At 40.2% G+C, this 21101-nt stretch overlaps 2 long non-coding RNA genes across 3 annotated transcripts in view; one reads left to right on the top strand and one right to left on the bottom strand.

The window, feature by feature from the left end:
- The first annotated feature begins 4392 nt into the window (after positions 1-4392).
- On the top strand, positions 4393-11511 carry LOC142071868 (uncharacterized). The gene is made up of 3 exons (XR_012668086.1): positions 4393-4970; positions 10172-10360; positions 11085-11511. It is a non-coding gene; the product is annotated as an uncharacterized LOC142071868 (long non-coding RNA).
- Positions 7373-21101, bottom strand: part of LOC142071867 (uncharacterized) — an 81508-nt gene continuing 67779 nt past the window's right edge. For both annotated transcript variants that reach the window (XR_012668084.1, XR_012668085.1), the window contains one exon: positions 7373-7807. This is a non-coding gene — a long non-coding RNA (uncharacterized LOC142071867). The remainder of the gene's footprint in view (positions 7808-21101) is intronic.

The raw sequence follows: 21101 nt of genomic DNA, 5'->3' as shown, positions 1-21101 counted from the left end.
ATCCTGACTCTACTTCATATAGATAGATAGATAGATAGCTGTGGATGCATGTTCACAGATTCTGAGGCCCATTTGAAAATTTGGCCCTTAGGGACCTACCAAAGTCACGGTCCACTTTTGGTCATTTTCATGGTCATAGGATTTTAAAATCATAAATTTGATGATTTCTGCTATTTAATTCTGAAATGTCCCGGTTTTGTAATTGTAGGGATCCTGACTCAAAAAGGAGTTGGGGAGTGGGGGTCAGGGTGTTGCAAGGTTATTGGAGGGGGGTTGCAGTATTGTCACCTTTACTTCAGCAGCGCCGAAGTAAGAGTGGCAATGCCGTACCGTGCCCTCCTTCCTTCTGCGCTGCTGCTGGCGGCGGCGCTGCCTTTAGAGCCAGGCAGCTGGAGAGCGGCGGCTGCTGGCCGGGAGCCCAGCTCTGAAGGCAGCACCACTGCCAGCAGCAGCACAAGGAAGGAGGGCACGGTACGGCATTGCCACCCTTACTTCGGCGCTGCTGCCTGCAGACCTGGGCCCTCAGTCAGCAGCCGCCGCTCTCTGGCCGCCCAGGTCTGAAGTCAGCAGCGCAGAAGTAAGGGTGGCAGGGTGTGATATTGCTGCTCTTACTTCTGTGCTGCTTTTGTGCTCTTACTTCTAAGCTGGCCAAGAGCTGACGCTCAGGTCTGAAGGCAGCACAGAAGTACGGGTGGAATACTGCAGCCCCCCCTAAAATAACTTTGTGACACCTCCCCCCACAACTCCATTTTGGGTTAGGACCCCCAATTTGAGAAATGCTGGTCTCCCTCCCACCCCCCCGAAATCTGTATAGTGTAAGGTAAAAAGCACACACAAGATCAGATTTTACTGTCGTGACGTGATTTTCATGGCTGTGAATTTGGGAGGGCCCTAGTAATATACATATCCGTCTACATTTTTTTCTAGTGTAGTACAATGCAATAAGTTTTGTATGCTGTATGTGTACAATATTTATCATATTTTTCAACATTAGCAAATACTGTATGACAACCATCTGCTAACACCTCATTTCTTTATTTCATTTCACAGTTGAAATTAAAATGGATGAAATCAAGGACTAAACTGTTCAGATAATATAATGAGGGAGCTTTTTGACTCTAGATCATTGATTTGAAGCCAGACTGTGGTGGCAGCAACTGAAAGTCATTACACTACCTTAACAATTGGCACTAAGTGGCATCCATATGATAGTTGCAGCAGAGACTGGCTGGCTATACACGACCCAATCCAGCATATGCTTAGCCTTAAGCATGTGAGTAATCTTATTGAAGTCAGTGGGAATTCTCACATGCTTAACTTTAAGCATGAGTAACTGTTTTGCTAGATCAGAGCCAGAACCCCTACCAAATTACAACTGAAGCCAATCTTTCCATGAAAGCTTTGTGGAACATTGGCAGGGCAGCACTGCAGAGTTTACCTTGCCATAGCTTGTGCTAACTGTGTTCTGGGCCTAAATCAAGCCATCAGTCTCTAAGGCTATCAGTCTGGGCTCTTTCATGAATACTTATTTCATTTACAAATATTCAGAATCAATTTCTGTAGGGTAAGCAGCAGTGTTAGGAAGGCAGCTGAAATATGGGTTTTGTATTCAATTCTTTTTGCCAGATCACATGCATGTTTTTGAAGTTCTGTTGTAAACAGTTAAAAATAAAACTCAGTTCTCCAGGCTGATATAAAACCTTGTTCTCCAGCAAAATTGGATGTGTGTGTGGTGGGACAGGAGAGAGTTACAGGTGGAGGAAACGTACAAGTATCAGCATTCGGTAGACTAACTGTGAACTGTAGGCTACTGTCTACAGGGAAATAGTGAATGAAATGCAGCTAGAGAACTATGTTGCCATAACTTTGGAGTGAAGGCTCTGATATTAACATCTTCACTGCTGGGCTGCTTCTTGAGTGTCTGTGCAGGGGCAGCAGCAGGCTGTTAATACAGCAGTGAAATCAGAGTAGATTGTTCAATCCTGACAAACGGGGTAAAACTGGACATGATATATGTAAAGTAACAGCAATCCTGTACCCACTGAAATCAATCCACTGACTTCAGAAAGTACAGGATCAGATCTTTACTTTCATTAGATGATGGCAATTTCTAAAGTGCACAGTGTTGGCTTAATTCAACTCTCAGTGGGAGCCTTACTGTTGGATTCAAAGAAAAGCCAAGGTAGGCCAATGTTGAACACTTTTGAAAATCCCATTCTTGATGCATATGCACCCAGTGCACTAAAGTTTGGATTCTTTCGGATTCTGTTGGGGGTACAAAGTCAGGGTGACCACAACTGTCTCTCACAGTCTGTCTACACTGCAGGAGAAGGTGTGATTGTAGCAAAGATAGGCACAATCTGCCTGTAATCTAGCAAACACAGATGACAATAATAGTGAAATAGGGAAGGTATCACCAGTTTGTTTTCTGGGGTCTAGATATTCAGGCCAGTGCACCCTAGGGAAGCAGTTGAGGGCTTATCCCTATTATCCTAGACACAGGAGCCTGAAAAGGGATACTACTCCTTGGTATCCACCCCCTCTTCTCTTCAACCTTACAAAAGGATATTACAACTGGCCCAATTGGCCCCACTACCAGCTGACCAGACAGTGGTTCTGATGAAGAATCACAGGCAGAAGAAGACCGAATCCCAGCACCCATCTTATCATCTCTTGATGAAGTTATGAGACCTGCAGCATCTACCTCAACCTCTGATGACTACAAAGTGTCCCAGCACTACTATGAAGAATGGCTGACACATTGGAGATCCAAATGGAGGTGGTCCAGGAAAAAACTCACACAAGCTCCTGAACATCTTTCACACATCTGTTCCTGAGCATCTTGCAATGCCCATGAAGATCTAGGTAAATTGCTTTGGCAGACACCTGCTTCTTTGGCACCAACATAAAAAAAAGGGGGACTGTTACTACCAAATGATATCCCAGGGCTTCAAGAAATTTTATATTCATCCCATGCCTGGATCAATGGTTGTCTCAGTGGCTAAAGCTAGGCAAAGCCAACAGAAAGCAACACCTTGAGACAAGGAACCCCAGAAACCAGATTTATTTGGAAGGAAAAATGATTCTACATCAAGTCCTCAAATAAGAATCACCAATTACTAGGCCCTGTTGGCAAAATTGTGATGATCTGAATTGGGACTCCATATCCAAGTTTGCAGGCAGGACTCTTCAAGATAACAGAGAAGAGTCTAAATCCTTGATTGCTGAAGGTTAAATTGTAGTCCACACATCTCTCCAGCCTTTGATGCTGCTGACACAGCTCCTAGATTCATGGCTACCTCAGTTGTCATGAGGAGGTAATCTTGGTTCCAGTCATCGAGGATCTCTAACAAAGTACAAATTATAGCTGATGATCTTCCATTTGAAGGATATGAACTGTTCAGCGTGAATACAGGTGAAACTACACTCTTTGAAGGACGCTTGGGCAACACTGTCTAGTACTAGTGTGTATGGTACCAATTTATTCCTTGCCATGTTTCATCATAGCGATGGAAGCAAATAACTCAGAATAAATTATTTGATAGAATTATCTCTTTTTTTCTGCTCATAAAATATCTGTGAACATATTTTTGCTGCCTGGAATTTACCTGTTATTCAAATTTATTTAATATCTTTTTGAATTTTTTAATTTGATGGCAAACATTCTAAATATGAACAGTGGTGATTGGTCAAATAAGTCACATGATATAGTTTCTATTCCATGAGTTGATGAGTGTAAGCCACTTTTTGTAAACATTTGCTCAAATGGTCATAGAAAGTGAATTCACAAAGTTTTTGCATGAGTCATCCAGCTCTTGTCATGACATCTCAGTTTTAAAATTTTACTATGAAGTAACAAAGCTACATTTTCAAAAATGGCCATTGAATTTGGTTGCTTCTGTTTTTGGGTGTTCAACTTCAGATATTTTGGCTCTGATTATAAGTGGTGCTACGGACCACCACCTTTAAGTGGAGCATTAGATTCTCATTTTTCAGAATGAAGCTTAAGGTCTCAAAGTGCACACTCAAAAGCTGAGTCTGCTGACAGCACTTTTTAAAGTTTTGACGATGCAGTCTGTCATTCTAAGTTTAATCTGTGGAAAGTATTTCTGTTTGATGCTGAAAAAAATGAGACTAGTCTTTCTCTAACTAGTGTACTGGGTACCATTTATGCCTTGGTAATGTTCAGTAGACCAAAGGTTATAATTACAGAGACAGTTGTCTGAGATATAGGCATAAGTATAGATTTTACATTAACTAGAAACTCCTTTCTCTTAATTAATAAAACTTAGATCTGATCGCTACCGTAATACTCCTGCTTTTTTAATGTTTGTTTCTGTTGTTTCAGGAATTGATTACTGTAACTCTTGTGACAGGGTTAGGCCGGATGGCTACAGGAGAGTAATAGAAAGCAGATCTATTAGCCCCAGGTTAAGTAGGTCCCTTTTCCCTGGGTAAGGTAACAGGGAAGGTTCCAAAACAATCAGGAACCTTCTGGAGACAATTAAGACAGACAGGCTGATTAGAACACCTGCAGCCAATCAAGAAGCTGCTAGAATCAATTAAGGCAGGGTAATCAGGGCACCTGGGTTTAAAAAAGAGCTCACTTCAGTTTGTGGTGCGTGTGTGAGGAGCTGGGAGCAAGAGGCACTAGGAGCTGAGAGTGAGAATGCATACTATTGGAGGACTGAGGAGTACAAGCATTATCAGACACCAAGAGGAAGGTCCTATGGTGAGGATAAAGAAGGTGTTGGGAGGAGGCCATGGGGAAGTAGCCCAGGGAGTTGTAGCTGTCGCACAGCTGTTCCAGGAGGCACTTTAGATAGCTGCAGTCCACAGGGCCCTGGGCTGCAACCCGGAGTAGAGGGCGGGCCCAGTTTCCCCCAAAACCTCCCAACTCCTGGTCAGACACAGGAGAAGTTGACCTGGACTGAAAACGACCAAACTGAGGGCTGTCTTGAATCTCTGAGGTGAGCAAATCTGCCACTATGCGCAAGACCCACCAATGTAGAGGAGGAACTTTGTCACACTCTGTTTTAGCTGGTTTTGCCATATACTATAATGTGCCACATCTAATGGGTTTTCCAAGCAACAATTCCCATTCAGCTGAGATGGTCCAGGAAATTTTATCTCTCTTCAATTTTGTCTGGCCCTCATTATCTCCATGTTTATCAATTGGTAATGTTTAAAATCCTGCGTGTGGTTTCCAGTTGTCTTTCTGTCAGATATTCTCAGTATCATTCCAAGTTGCTTAGTAAGTAGCCTCCTTTCGTATTGTCTACAAGTTTTTCTTAGGTATTGCTGTATAGTGGAAGAACTCCTTCTTTGGAAAAAAATTCATTGAGAAATCCAACTTCTGTGTCTTCTAGCTTGGTTTTTAAACCCAACACAAATTTAACTTAACAAATTATTATTCTTAAAATAATATTTTATATTAACAATTTGAAAGGGCTTAATGTTATGCTTTGTTAAAATCTGAACTTTTAATATTGTTGAATGTATTGTATGTTAGTTGTTAGACGTGCTAGTGACAATGTAGGATTCAGGCCTATAGTTTCAACTGAGATAGACATTTAGGTCTTGTTTGCCTGTTTGATTCTTGATACACTTATATTCTTACTGATATGTGTGGACAAAGGGATCCTAACTCATATGTGTAAACAAAGGACAAAGACATTGTGTATGTTGCTTCTGCCTAGCCAGATGTGTTTGTTAGTATAATGGGAACAGAAAAGAACAGTTAAAGTTCTACTGAGCATAGTAGGAGGATAATTTATGAGTGCACACTTTAAGACTGCCTCAACTCCTATCTCATGGCAAGGTCAAGCAACCAGTTGGGAGGGCAAGTGGGGTTTTGGGGGGGAAGGTATAAAACACTAAAAGGCGAAAAAAATGCCTGTCCCTGACCGTTGCACAACCTTATCCCTCCCATGGAATACAAAAGAGGAGGGACAAAGACCTCAGACTCACAACCCCTCAAAATGGAACATGACCATAAATTGTAAGGGATGGGACTGAGGGCATGCATTTCAGGTATAATTATGCCTGCTAAGGAGTGGGGGAGAATGGGACACTGCGAAACAAGGCTCTGCAGCGTCAGAGTTATGGACATGCTTCCTGGAAACTAACCCCAATAAACATCGTGTTGCCAGCAACTCAGACTTCTGGTCTTCTGCTTTCTGTTTGCGTGACAAGAACCAGGGCAGAGGGTGAGGGGAAAGCCCTCTAACATTAATATTAAAAGTTTCCCACCCTGTTATTTTTATATACATAGATCTCTTTGGATCTGAATGTCTCTATACAATATAATCCTTTGGCTTCTATGGCAAAAAGCATAGCAATTCACTGCAGAATGTATTGGTGTCAAAATTATTTGTGGATTCTAACTGACATTGTGCCATAACAGCTTATAACAGAAAGCCTGTCCTGTTCAGGAAATCTAGAGAAGTTATATGCAATGAATTCGAATTTGTCAGTATAAAGAAAAATCCCATAATATTGATGAGTTTAAATAGTTATTTTTTTTTATTTCTAGGTATAAACCCTTTTATGGTGTATTGTATCATGTTTTCTTATGACTGAAAGATTCTAATAGTTATCACTTTAGCATTTTCTCTCAACGTTGTATGACTGCCAGTTGGAACCGAGAACAGGTGAAGCTATGCCAGATCTGTTAACATACTTAGGTCCCTCCCTCCCGGATAGGTTTAAAATAGAAAGCAAAGAAAATAAAGATATTTTTCCTCTTCTTTGGATGCCACTATAGGTCTCTGTAAACCAAGAAGTAACACACCAGCTCTGTGCACCAGCTTCATGAAAGTTATTGCGACGAGGAAATGTGGGACATGTCAGAGACAAGCCAACGTACAATGTATACTACCTTGGAAACACATTGTCAACTACTACAAAAATTGATAGCATGTTAATGATCTGGCATGAACTTGCTATTTACTAAGATTTGCATCTCAATATGGCAAAATACAACTCTTTTGATGGATGTCTAAGCATAAAGGAGCCATCTGGGTGGGTGGTTCCTGATTTAATTTGGAGTGGAAGCTGTTTGCTCAAAGCTTGCTATATTTTTATACGCTGTGTATCATGACTACAGAGTCTGCCATAGGTGTAGCAGTGCTGTGTGCTTCCTTAAAAGAGTATCTAGTTTTAAACATCTCTTCACTGGGTATATTTAACTAAAGGAAGACCAATGCTGGTCTCTACAACTTGCATTTGTCTTCCAACTGACTTAGTTACAGAAAACTTTTAAAATGGGCTTCTTGCAATAACATACCTGATTAAGACTCCAGTATTTGGTTTGAGGCAATTTTTCACACTTAGGCCCTGACTGGGGAGATCTACAGGGGAGGAGGAGGTGGGGATTTCTCTTGGCTGGGGGAGGTGTGAATGGGCTGGGGCAGAGCCAAGGGAGCTGCATATATTACTGCAACTCCCTGGATAAGATACCATAGCTTCAGACAAGTAGGTTGAAATATTTCAAATTTATTAGGGGCAAGAGGCCCAACCTTGAAAAAATGGCAAAAGCTTTTGCAAATCCCGTTTTCTTTCTTTCTTTCTTTCTTTCTTTCTTTCTTTCTTTCTTTCTTTCTTTCTTTCTTTCCAACTCTGGGCTATATTATCTTTTCTTTTGAGCCAGACTGCTAGGGCCCTGGGGATAGCTGCAACCAGGAGAAATGGGATGGAGTTGTACTGTCACAGAAACGGAGAAGCCCCAACAGGACAGAGCTGGTGTAGAGTCACAGAGAGATGATATTCTGACCTCTTCAAATTAGGCACACAAAGTAGAATGTGTCTGGAACAGGCAATATTATAATCACACATTAAAAATATATTCAGACAGAGTTAAGATTGAACAATGGACTACAATTTAAAAGGATATTATTAAAATGTTTTTGTTTAAGGTGTTCTAAATAATAGAAAGTCAGGAAATGTTCAGTTATGAGTTCAATACCAAAGGAGTACTTGTGGCACCTTAGAGACTAACCAATTTATTTGAGCATGAGCTTTCGTGAGCTACAGCTCACGAAAGCTCATGCTCAAATAAATTGGTTAGTCTCTAAGGTGCCACAAGTACTCCTTTTCTTTTTGCGAATACAGACTAACACGGCTGTTCCTCTGAAACCGAGTTCAATACCATACATCTTTTTCCTGGTACATATTCACTGGGGCTGAATGAAAATTTTCATCAACATTTGAAATTTTTAGGGGAAAAAAAGGGGACACACTTTTCACAAAAATGTTTGTGACATTTTCTTCTCCATTTACAAGCTTTAATTCTTGCTCACCTGGCTACTACAAGTCATGCTTGGCAATCCTCTAATTTTGTGTAGCTTTTATATCATCTAAATATTTTATACAACTAAAACATTATAACAGAATTCATATAATCAGCTGGGCAGTTGAAAGGTAACCTCTAAAGAAAATTTCTGTTTGTGCCTTTTGTTATTCTTTCTAATGTACAAAGAGGGACTTTTTGGTATGAGAAATATTAGCCCTCTCCACACTGTGCAGGAATGGAATATAGGAAAATTGATAGCGTCATCACAAAATGCTACAGATTCAGAAGTGAGCTATAGAGAGGAGAATAGATTTTTGAGAAGAAATGGTTGGGGATTTTCCATCAAATTGTTTTTTGAGGAAAAATGCAGCTTCCACAAAATCAATATTTTCTGCATGAAAATGTCTATTTTGGTAAAAATGTTAAATTTCCCATTGTGAAAATCTAAATAAAATATTTTATGTTGAGTCAGATTGACTTGAATCAAAACATTTTGATTTATTGAACCAAATTGAAATGTTTTGTTTTAGGTCAGTTCTTTATAACTCTGTGGCTGCTTGAGCTTCCATAATGCCCCATGGATGCGTTATGTCCCAATTCTCCTCTGTACGCTTAGCTCCCTGTCTGGATTACATTTCCCATTTTGCACAATTGTTTTGCCTCTGGTTGAACCACTGTGGACCCACATGACCACAGCACATAATGGAAAATATAGTCCAACCCTAAGAGGGCCTAAGGAGCTTCTTGTCTCCATCCCAGAGGAATGGAGGTGGGATAGAACCTCTTTCCGCATTAGGGAATCTCATTAGGAAACCTCTGGAGAATAAATCTTTCTGGAGAAATGTCAAGGTATAACAGAATCCATAAATGCTAAGTCACAGGATTTAGATCCAATGCGTTACAGCGTACACAAGCCCCAGGGTACACAATATTACTTCATCCCTGGAACTCTATTTGTCAAATGGAAATATCAGGTGCAGTCTTGCACTGACTTGCCTCTGTAGGTTTGTATGCCAATCAACTGTTTGCAAATGTTAGAACTCCTTAAAGGGCATCTCAAATTTATATACGATTTACCAAACTATACCTCTGTGCAAATGGGTGAAATTACGGATTTAAAGATTTATTATTATTTTTTTGTGTTCCTTATGTCATGAAGTCAGTGAAGCTCTGCTGATTTACAGCAGCTGGGGAGCTGGCTCATTAAGTAGTGCCTTGCTATGCCAGTCGTCCAGTGTCAAGTACTACTCATCGTAAAGCAGGGCAGAACCTGGCACTTAGTTTGTCTTCTGAACCTACTGAAGTAAATGTATTGGGGTGGGAATCATGCCATGGAAAATTTTTATATACAAATCCCTCACTAACCAAATTACAGAATCACAGCATTCTGAAACATTTCTACAATGCCATTATTTAAAGTAGCAGAAGGAATATAACATGAAGAAGCATACAATCTATAGGAATAAAAGAGGAAAACATACTCTTTGTACAGAAAGGGGATGCTTTACAGCCTTAATCCATTATTAAAGGTGACCATTCATCCTTGGTAATCAGATCAATTTGTGCTAAAAATTTAGTTCTATACATGTGAATTGGAAGTCATCTTATCAGTGTTTTACTACAACAAGTCTGATAAGCTCCCCAATTCATTTCAGTTAAGCTTCTATTGATCCACTTAAGAGATCAATTTGGCTTGGTTTGATTATTTTGTTGGGGGATTTCATTTGTCTGGAATCTGAAGTTATGAGAAAAATGTGATTTAGCATTGTGTGTGTGTGTGTGTGTGTGTGTGTGAGAGAGAGAGAGAGTGTGTATTATATGTAGGCCAGAGCAACCCAGATGATGATTTGGTTTTGAACTCTTGATTTTTTTTTTCAGTTCATTGCGAATGAGTCTGTGTACAATAGCTGAATTGTAAGACATTTACAGAACAATGGAGTCAATGGGAAACTGAGACAGTGCTGAGTGTGGTTGTGATCAAAACTCCATCTGGAAGAGAGGAAACTGAGGTACAACTGAATGGTGCTGTAAATTGAAACCCTACCAGTAGAAAGGAACCTGAAGCTGGTAAACACTATTAACAAACATAATATACCTGCCAGTGGGAGGGGGGAAAGCCCAAGATAAGTGTAAAGCAACTTCTTGGAAGACTGCAGAGAGAGCAGCAGCTAGGAGAGATGGGAAATTCTTCCCCAAATCTATAACTGTATGATGGTCAGTGAAAATGTAAATGGCCTACGGAAGGGTGGGGTGTCCAACAAAATATGTCCCAAGGGAAGGTTCAACCCCACAAAAATACGTGTATCCCCCATCTACCAAAGGCATTGCATGATTAAACGTGCTCTGCATAATGCCAAGACCCTGTGGTCACCCAACTAATCAGGAATATTGGAGTGAAAAGAGCATTTGGGAGGGGGGAGATATATTCCCAAGTGTACCTCTCCCATGGGATCCACAGGAAGGCACTTTGTAAAATGAATTTGACACTGGGCTGTTATGTTGTCATGAAAACTGTTTTGGTGTAATTATTGGGAATGTTTACTGTATGAATGGATGAAGTTTAAATCACTGACTACATCTTTGTTTACCTTTCTCAAAAAGGGGGGGAAGAACATACCTGTGGTACATGGGAAGTTCCCCCTGCTCTGTTCTTTTTTCTATTGGGGTACAGATGTGATGGATTAATATATATAATCTATATCAAACTACAAATTCCATTTTGTTTTGTGAACTCTATTTTGATTGTAAAACTGTACTGTACCTTCACTGTTGCCTTTTAATCTCTAAATAGAACTGGGATTCCTGGAAGTGTTGGCAGAGAGCTAACAAAGGAGCAATCAGGAATCATTAACCAAAGGGAACCATCCTAGGACAATATGCTAGTTGCAGCCCAAAGGTATGTCTCCTGGGTAGACCAAGCAATGTAACCAAGCAATGGATCACCTGGTGAGAGACTTGCAGACACTGAGGAGAGTCATCAGATGGGGGATGGGAATCTTTTAAAAGGAACGCTGTCTCACTGTTTTTTTTTTGAGAGACAGAGAGAGAAGAGAGCAGAAGCAGAAGGCAAGGCCATGCAGGAGGACAGGAGGGTCCAAAACCTAAATGGTGGGTCACTGGAAGGAGAGTTTTACGTGCAAGTTTTTGTTATGTTTCCATAGATCTGTATATCTCTTGTGCTTTGTCTGTGAGTAAAGTGTGACTCATTTAGAAATTCATTTGCCATATCTTTGTGTCCCTTACTTTCATTGTCATGTAGTCCCCAAAAGGGGAAACAGTTACTCAGAGGATCCACCACTACTGTAGAGGTTTTGGGGGAGTTGGCCCTACTTTTAGGGGCTAGGCAGTCTGAATGTGAATTCTCACCTCTAGTGCTTTTTTGTGTAGCTTGTTGTGAAACTAGGCAAATATCTAGATGGTTGACGTACTCCCTGGAAGACCTCTGCATACCCCCTGGAATACACATCCCCCTGGATGAGAACCACTGTGCTAGATAGTTATCACTTTAGTGCTCCCTGTCCAACTGGCTTCTCCTCTTGCTGCTACTCCCCTGTTCCTGCAAAATGGCATCTTCAGAAGTGCTCTGCTCCAGGCCATGGCTCTGCTCCAGCCTTTTTGCCATAATTCTGGCTCCACCAAAAGCTTGTGGAATCCACACAACACAGAAGTCATCTGTTGCAGTCTGAGGCACAGCATTCAGGGACAAGGACTGAGCGCATGGCTGATTAATTTTAGTATATCCCAACCTGATCCTTATTTCACTGCCATAAATTTAAACAGCTGGCAGTAAAATTTATATGCATTCCATTATTGATGAGCACACAGAAGGTTGAGATTTACATATTTTTAGTTAGGATTTTGTGATTGCTCATTTTAATGATCGTTGGAGTTAAGTGTATAAATAGTTCTTGAGTCATATTTTTCAATAAAAACAAACACTCTGTTGAATATATTTATCTCTGGAATGGCTCTAAACAAGCCAAGAAGTATTGGGTTGACTTGATTTTATTTGCAACTCAGTTTTATGTTCCTGTTGTTAATCTTTGAAATCCAAATATTCCATTTCAATTTCATTTTAGCAATAACGCTAGCATGTGCTTTTGAAAGGCATTATTCTCAGTGAGGGATTTTCACACTGCAATAATGTATTACATTTAAATATTAAATGCAAATACCCTCACCTCCTCCCCAGAAATAAATGATAAAAACCCTTGGGTTTAAAACAATGTTAAAATTGCAAAGATAAGCACCTAGAGTCAGGCAATACAAAGTTAAAGCTAAATACAGAACTTTAATGTCTTGTAATGCAGGAGAAAATGCACAGGACAGGCCTAACAAAGAAAATAACAGAACGCCACTAGCGGTCACCTTCAGCCCCCAACTAAAACCCCTCCAACGCATTATTAAGGATCTACAACCTATCCTAAAGGATGACCCAACACTCTCACAAGTCTTGGGAGACAGGCCAGTCCTTGCCTACAGACAGCCCCGCAACCTGAAGCAAATACTCACCAACAACCACATACCACACAACAGAACCACTAACCCAGGAACTTATCCTTGCAACAAAGCCCGTTGCCAATTGTGCCCACATATCTATTCAGGGGACACCATCACAGGGCCTAATAACATCAGCCACACTATCAGAGGCTCGTTCACCTGCACATCCACCAATGTGATATATACCATCATGTGCCAGCAATGCCCCTCTGCCATGTACATTGGTCAAACTGGACAGTCTCTACGTAAAAGAATAAATGGACACAAATCAGATGTCAAGAATTATAACATTCATAAACCAGTCGGAAAACACTTCAATCTCTCTGGTCACGCAATCACAGACATGAAGGTCGCTATCTTAAAACAAAAAAACTTTAAATCCAGACTCCAGCGAGAAACTGCTGAATTGGAATTCATTTGCAAATTGGATACTATTAATTTAGGCTTAAATAGAGACTGGGAGTGGCTAAGTCATTATGCAAGGTAGCCTGTTTCCTCTTGTTTTTTCCTACCCCCCCCCCAGATGTTCTGGTTTAACTTGGATTTAAACTTGGAGAGTGGTCAGTTTAGATGAGCTATTACCAGCAGGAGAGTGAGTTTGTGTGTGTATGGGGGTGGAGGGGATGTGAGAAAACCTGGATCTATGCAGGAAATAGCCTGACTTGATTATGTAAAGAGTTGTCACTTTGGATGGGCTAGCACCAGCAGGAGAGTGAATTTGTGTGGGGGGGTGGAGGGTGAGAAAACCTGGATTTGTGCTGGAAATGGCCCACCTGTTGATCACTTTAGATAAGCTATTACCAGCAGGACAGTGGGGTGGGAGGAGGTATTGTTTCATATTCTCTGTGTGTATATAAAGTCTGCTGCAGTTTCCACGGTATACATCTGATGAAGTGAGCTGTAGCTCACGAAAGCTCATGCTCAAATAAATTGGTTAGTCTCTAAGGTGCCACAAGTACTCCTTTTCTTTTTGCGAATACAGACTAACACGGCTGTTCCTCGGAAACATGTAGGAAATCAAAGCACACCAAATTATAAGATAATGTGTACATAGACATGTTCACATAAACATCCTAATTTATTGTGCATATGCTAGCTCTTAACTCCATCTTATTTCTTTTTAACTGGGAATAATTTATGATGGCAGGAAGAACTGCTAACTTCTGCTTGACTGAAGTTCTGGTCTTGGGGCCTGATTCAAAGCCTAGTGATTCAGCTGGAAGACTCTTATGGTCTTCATTGGGTTTTGGATCAAGCCATAAAGCACCTCCAAATTGTAGCCCCTAAGATTTCAGCTTCAAAGGTGAAAGTTTCAGACAAATATAAGCAATTGAAAATAGGCCATTATTACGGAAACTTTTTTGCAACCTTAGTTACAATGTTTGCTCCCATGACAGCGATAACAACTCCATTTATCTTTCTTGTACCATCTAATAAATGTTTTTGATATTTTTCTCTATTTATTATAGTTTGACTTATAACTAGGGTTGACTTCATTGAAACAATAGGTATGCTGTTGGGTTTGTTGTGAGATGCAGGGGGAAGATGGAGGAAGGAGATGGGGGGAGGAAACTAAAGCACTTGGAATCTAATACTCAGTTTTTTCACTTCTTAAAAATGGGCAGTTTCAAATTATTTTATGAACATGACTGTGAAACCTGCAAAATGACCTCTAAGTCCTCAGGCCCTTTTGCAAAATTCACTGACATTGAAAGAAGTCTTCCAGGGGAAAAATGTTTTGCAGCATTCATAAAATGTCTGATGAAATTTCACAAAGCAAAAGCCAACTCTAGACGAGTTCATTAATTCCAATCCCTGTTCGCTAGGGGATAAGTTAAAAGCTGGAATGCAGGCGCATAGCAGTATCAATTATAATAGTAAGATGACTAAAGAGATCAGTGATATTTAAATGATACTGAGGCTGAAAATTATACCTTTCCTGCAGAGTAAAGGCTGAAGGAGATCCTTGCATTCAGTCTATAATTTCTCCTATATGGGGACTATGTGGCTGTTAGACCTTCTATTGATTTTTTTCTTTGACAATCCAGCAAGAGTTCCCCTCTCCCACAGCTGCTGTGTGTGGCTTATCTCTGTGTAGCTTTATAATGGCTTTTCCCTCTGTTATGTTGTTCTAATCTGTACCTTTTTGATAAGTAAGATGCCAGGTTTGCAAGATTTAAATGTAACTGTAACACAATAGTATGATGCATTATCCTTTTGGCTGGTGTCAACATGATGTCTTGCGCAAGGAAAACCAGAATTCTGCCCTCAGATCTGGAGGTGTGAAAGGTTGCACCTGAATCTCTGAGGGACAGATATATTGTGCCCATCATTTTGAATGTAAGAATGTTTTCTTCTGTTAGGCTCCAATTCTGAAAAACATTTAAGTGTGTGCTTAAAATCATCCCTAGTCAGCAAAGACTTAAGTACATGCTTAACTATTAAACATCTACTTAAGTGCTTTGCTGAATAGGGATGGACTGCTGAATTGGGGGCTTAACTTGTCAATTACATCTATTAATGTCTATCAATATTAATTATTAATCTTTTAAAAAGTAATAAGAACTATTTTATTCCTATAATAGCCACAGGATACAAATGGCACAGTAATTGTAGAACCACTGAAGTGGGAAGTATAAATGGTAGCAACAGTAATCACAAATTTTGTTTTTATCAATGGAGATGATGTGTGACTACTATGAAATGCACCCAATATCTTGGTTTGAAAGCCTTCCTCAAGCAGGTTAAAATACTGCAGTTAGAAGTTTCACAAAAGCCTGTAATGCAAAAGGCTAGCATGTCGTATTGCCTTTGTACACTCCATATGAAGGCTCAGCACATCTTTCATTCAAGAAAAGAAAGAGAAATGAAACAAACAAACAACAAGCTCTAATGCAGTGTTAAAATTGAAAAATCAAGTGCTCTAAAAGGTAGAACATCCTAAAAGTTAAAGTTGCACCCACAGTGTTGTTATAGTGGGAGTCACAGATGGAACTAAAAAGAAAAGGAGTACTAATGGCACCTTAGAGACTAACCAATTTATTTGAGCATAAGCTTTCGTGAGCTACAGCTCACTTCATCGAAAGCTTATGCTCAAATAAATTGGTTAGTCTCTAAGGTGCCACAAGTACTCCTTTTCTTTTTGCGGATACAGACTAACACAGCTGCTACTCTGAAACAGATGGAACTGTTACACATACTCTTATTGGTTCTATTTCTTAGTATTCAGTCTTGGAAGAAATACCGTATTGTTGTAAGTTTTGTGCTCTGGGTTCTTTGGAAGTGTAAGGAAGATGTTGCGAACAGCAAGATCGTTTGCTTTCTGCCTTAGTCTCTCTAAGAAGAGTCAGTTATTGGGTTAGAGTGTGTTCTGGGAACTGGGGGCTGGTGTGTGAGTTAAGATTTCTGAGAAAGGGGATTTGCCTGTATGCTGTTTGACTACTGTTCAAGGATTGGTGTATAAAATGTAAATAAACAAAATGCACAGAGAAAATACCCAGTTTCTCTGTCCCTGATTTGTCCTCTTTCAGGAAACCAACCTGGAAGGCGCTGACATCTGCTACCTCTCAGCAAAGGGATGATAATATTAACTCAAATATGTGGCACAATCCGGTCATTCTCTTCCATGCAAAATGAATATGCAATACTCCCATTTTGATATGACAGTATTTATCATTCATTTTTGTGAGAACCAGAGAATAATTAGGGAGAACTGGTCACTGGGATTTATGTTTCTAAATCACATAGTCACTTTTGAAAATCTCACCCACTGTGCCAGATTTATCAGTACATTCAGGCTGTCTTGCATCAGTGCAAAGTAGCCATAAATCTGGCTTAATAAACAAGATTTATGGTTACTTTACTTTTCCAGAGTAGTGCAAAGCAGTCAGAGCGTGCTGGTGAGTCTGGCCCATAGGAAGTGCAATCTGAACAAGTTAATATTATGGGAGAAATTTTAATTTTTGAAAATTCCTCACTTTTGATGGGTTTCAGAGTAACAGCCATTTTAGTCTGTATTCGCAAAAAGAAAAGGAGTACTTGTGGCATCTTAGAGACTAACCAATTTATTTCAGCATAAGCTTTCATGAGCTACAGCTCACTTCATCGGATGCCTACTGTGGAAAGTACAGAAGATCTTTTTATACACATAAACCATGAAAAAATGGGTGTTTACCACTACAAAAGGTTTTCTCTCCCCTCACCCCACTCTCCTGCTGGTAATAGCTTATCTAAAGTGATCACTCTCCTTACAATGTGTATGATAATCAAGTTTGGCCATTTCCAGCACAAATCCAGCACTTTTGATGCTTGATTTTCAATTATAATATTGCATTTAATGTAGGTTATTTGATATATCTGTCTAATCTATCTATGTATTTTCATTTTAATCAGAAGAGATTGCAAGGAGACTGAAGTGAATCTTTGAATTTCATACTTTCTAGATGGGATTGCTCTGGTTCAGTAAATTCCAGGAGAGTGTTTAAAAAAAAAATTGAAATGATTACAGGTTATAGTACATTTGGCAGCTCTGTTGAAGAATTCTCTTTGATGTGGATTATATTAAGAAGTTTTCTTCATCATTCTTTTAAAAGTATGACTTTTTTCTATCGTGATGTTAATTGCAAGGTATTGGGGATTGTCATAAACATACAGTTAAGGGTAGCATAAAATCCCTCCTTTACCTGTAAGGGGTTAAGAAGCTCAAATAACCTGGCTGGCACCTGACAAAAGGACCAATAGGAAAGAAGATCCTTTCAGATCTGGGGGGGGGGGGTTGTTTGTGCTCTCTTTGTTGTTCTCTCCGAGACAGAGAGGAACCAGGGTAGGAAAAAACCATCTCCTAAAACCCTACCTGAATCATAGAATCATAGAATATAAGGGTTGGAAGGGACCCCAGAAGGTCATCTAGTCCAACCCCCTGCTCAAAGCAGGACCAATTCCCAGTTAAATCATCCCAGCCAGAGCTTTGTCAAGCCTGACCTTAAAAACCTCTAAGGAAGGAGATTCTACCACCTCCCTAGGTAACGCATTCCAGTGTTTCACCACCCTCATAGTGAAAAAGTTTTTCCTAATATCCAATCTAAACCTCCCCCACTGCAGCTTGAGACCATTACTCCTCGTTCTGTCATCTGATACCATTGAGAACAGTCTAGAGCCATCCTCTTTAGAACCCCCTTTCAGGTAGTTGAAAACAGCTATCAAATCCCCCCTCATTCTTCTCTTCTGCAGGCTAAACAATCCCAGCTCCCTCAGCCTCTCCTCATAACTCATGTGTTCCAGACCCCTAATCATTTTTGTTGCCCTTCGCTGGACTCTCTCCAATTTATCCACATCCTTCTTGAAGTGTGGGGCCCAAAACTGGACACAGTACTCCAGATGAGGCCTCACCAATGTCGAATAGAGGGGAACGATCACGTCCCTCGATCTGCTCGCTATGCCCCTACTTATACATCCCAAAATGCCATTGGCCTTCTTGGCAACAAGGGCACACTGCTGACTCATATCCAGCTTCTCGTCCACTGTCACCCCTAGGTCCTTTTCAGCAGAACTGCTGCCTAGCCATTCGGTCCCTAGTCTGTAGCTGTGCATTGGGTTCTTCCGTCCTAAGTGCAGGACCCTGCACTTATCCTTATTGAACCTCATCAGATTTCTTTTGGCCCAATCCTCCAATTTGTCTAGGTCCTTCTGTATCCTATCCCTCCCCTCCAGCGTATCTACCACTCCTCCCAGTTTAGTATCATCCGCAAATTTGCTGAGAGTGCAATCCACACCATCCTCCAGATCATTTATGAAGATATTGAACAAAACCGGCCCCAGGACCGACCCTTGGGGCACTCCACTTGATACCAGCTGCCAACTAGACATGGAGCCATTGATCACTACCCGTTGAGCCCGACAATCTAGCCAGCTTTCTACCCACCTTGTAGTGCATTCATCCAGCCCATACTTCCTTAACTTGCTGACAAGAATACTGTGGGAGACCGTGTCAAAAGCTTTGCTAAAGTCAAGAAACAATACATCCACTGCTTTCCCTTCATCCACAGAACCAGTAATCTCATCATAGAAGGCGATTAGATTAGTCAGGCATGACCTTCCCTTGGTGAATCCATGCTGGCTGTTCCTGAAATAAGCATCCAAGATTAGAAAAAATATAAGTAATATCAAGGAAATGCATTAGCTTATCTTTTGTTTTAGTTTGTGAATTTTCCCTATGCTAAAAGGGAGGTTTATTCCTGTTTTTTGTAACTTTAAAGTTTTGCCTAGAGGGGAATCCTCTGTGTTTTAAATCTTATTATCCTGTAAAATTATCTTCCATCCTGATTTTACAGAGGTGCTTCTTTTACTTTTTTCTTTATAATAAAGTTCTGTTTTTAAAAATCTGATTGGTTTTTAGTGTCCTAAAAACCCAAGGGTCTAGTCTATGCTCATCTTGTTTACCTATTTGGTTGGTATTCTCAAGCCTCCCCAGGAAAGGGGGTGAACGGGCTTGGGGGGATATTTTGGGGAAACAGGAACTGCAAGTGGTCCTTTTCCTGAATCTTTGTCTAACTCACTTGGTGGTGGCAGCAATACCGTCCAAGGACAAGGAAGAATTTGTACCTTGGGGAAGTTTTTTTTAACCTAAAATGGTGGAAATAAGCTTAGGGGATCTTTCATGCAGGTACCCTAGAGTTCAGAGTGGGGAGGGAACCCTGACAGGGACACATACCAAAATCTTTAAATATAGCATCGAGGGAATGAAATAATTTATTTAGTAATCTTGTGAAAATGTCCACATGCACCTGATAGGGAGTGCAGTGGGTTAAACATAATCGGACATGAGCCACTCTAGAAACACAATGCAGTTGTACATTTCAGAAACTGAATACAAGTTTCTGCCAATTGCCTTCTTGGTTTATCAAATATAAGATTCATTTGAGAAAGGAAACTCTACTTTGTGAATTCTTCACTTGTGAATGGCATTACTCTATTTTCTTGTAGGCTATACATTAATTTATCATGATGATTTCTTCATTGTTTGGTATTTTCTTCCCTATGTTTTATTTCATTTTCCAGAGCAGAGGCCCTTTTAAGATGTTACACATCTTACTTGCATTGATCTTTTCTAAACAAATGTTTATTCTCATGCCAGCAGCACCAGGGCAGTCAAGGCAAAGAATATCTAGGCACATGGGGACAAGGCTTGCGAACCCAAGGAAATATCCACTCATGCATCCATCCTGAAACTCAATTACACTGAATGTAATGCTATTGCAACACAAGCAAAAACAATGTTGATGACAAACTATGATAAAAGGAGACCGTACATTCCAGAATATCCAAAAGAATCCCGCAAATAGCCATAATGCACCAGGGGCTTGTAGACCTGGCTATTGTACAACCTGTACTGTATGTCCTGTTTTAAAATACTGCTGGCTTTGAGGCAGCTATTGTCAAAGGGCTGAGTTGTTAGAAGACCAGGGAACTACATGTCATGAATCCAAGGAGGAAAAAATGACACCCCTATATAAAGCCAACAAATTGACTAATTTGCAGTGCAATGTGTAGTTTTGGTTGGCTAGTTTAATACTAATAGTATGAAGAAGGATCTTTAAAAAAAGTTCAGAGGAGGGTAAAAAGATTAATGTGGGGAATAAAATGAATATGTTATGTGGAAAGACTTTGAGACCATATGTCACCGTGGTGCCTGGAGGGGCCACACTGAGAGTGCTTACTCAGGGCAAACTGCAAGGAATAGGGCAGATAATCCCCCAAAATGATGGTTTATTCTATAATTAGATTTCACCAAGTGAGTAACCAAACAGCTTCCGTAATACCTTACTGGTTACCAAGAAACCAAAATTCAGCACCTTGAAGCAATCCAGCCCACCCAGACAGCCAAGGCTAATATAGTGAAGGTTACTAAAAACCTTCTTCACCATATATAAAGTTCTATCAATCCCAGGAAATCAGACACATTATCCACCAGGTCAATCAATATTTCAGATCTTACCCAAATACACACTTACAGCCAATCTTTACTAACTAAATCTAAGATTTATTAATAAAAAAGAAAAGAATGAGAGTTGCTATGGTTAAAAGATCAATATACATACAGATATGAGTAAAGTTTTTAGGTCAGTTTCATAGCAGAGATGGTGAGGCTGCTGATTTATAAAAGTCCTTCTGGAGTCAATTTAAAGGAATAGTCCAACAGGCAGTCCATGTGCAGAGTTTGTTCAAATTCTTCCATGAGAATTCCACAGTGGACCCAGAGTAAATCTGGAGAGCTCAGTCTTATGGGCTTAGACTTTCTCTGTCAAGGTCT

Source organism: Caretta caretta, chromosome 4 (assembly GCF_965140235.1).
Source record: "Caretta caretta isolate rCarCar2 chromosome 4, rCarCar1.hap1, whole genome shotgun sequence".
Classification (NCBI taxonomy): Eukaryota; Metazoa; Chordata; order Testudines; family Cheloniidae; genus Caretta; species Caretta caretta.
The sequence above is the reverse complement of the archived record's forward strand: the minus strand, read 5'-3'. Positions and strand labels throughout refer to the sequence as shown.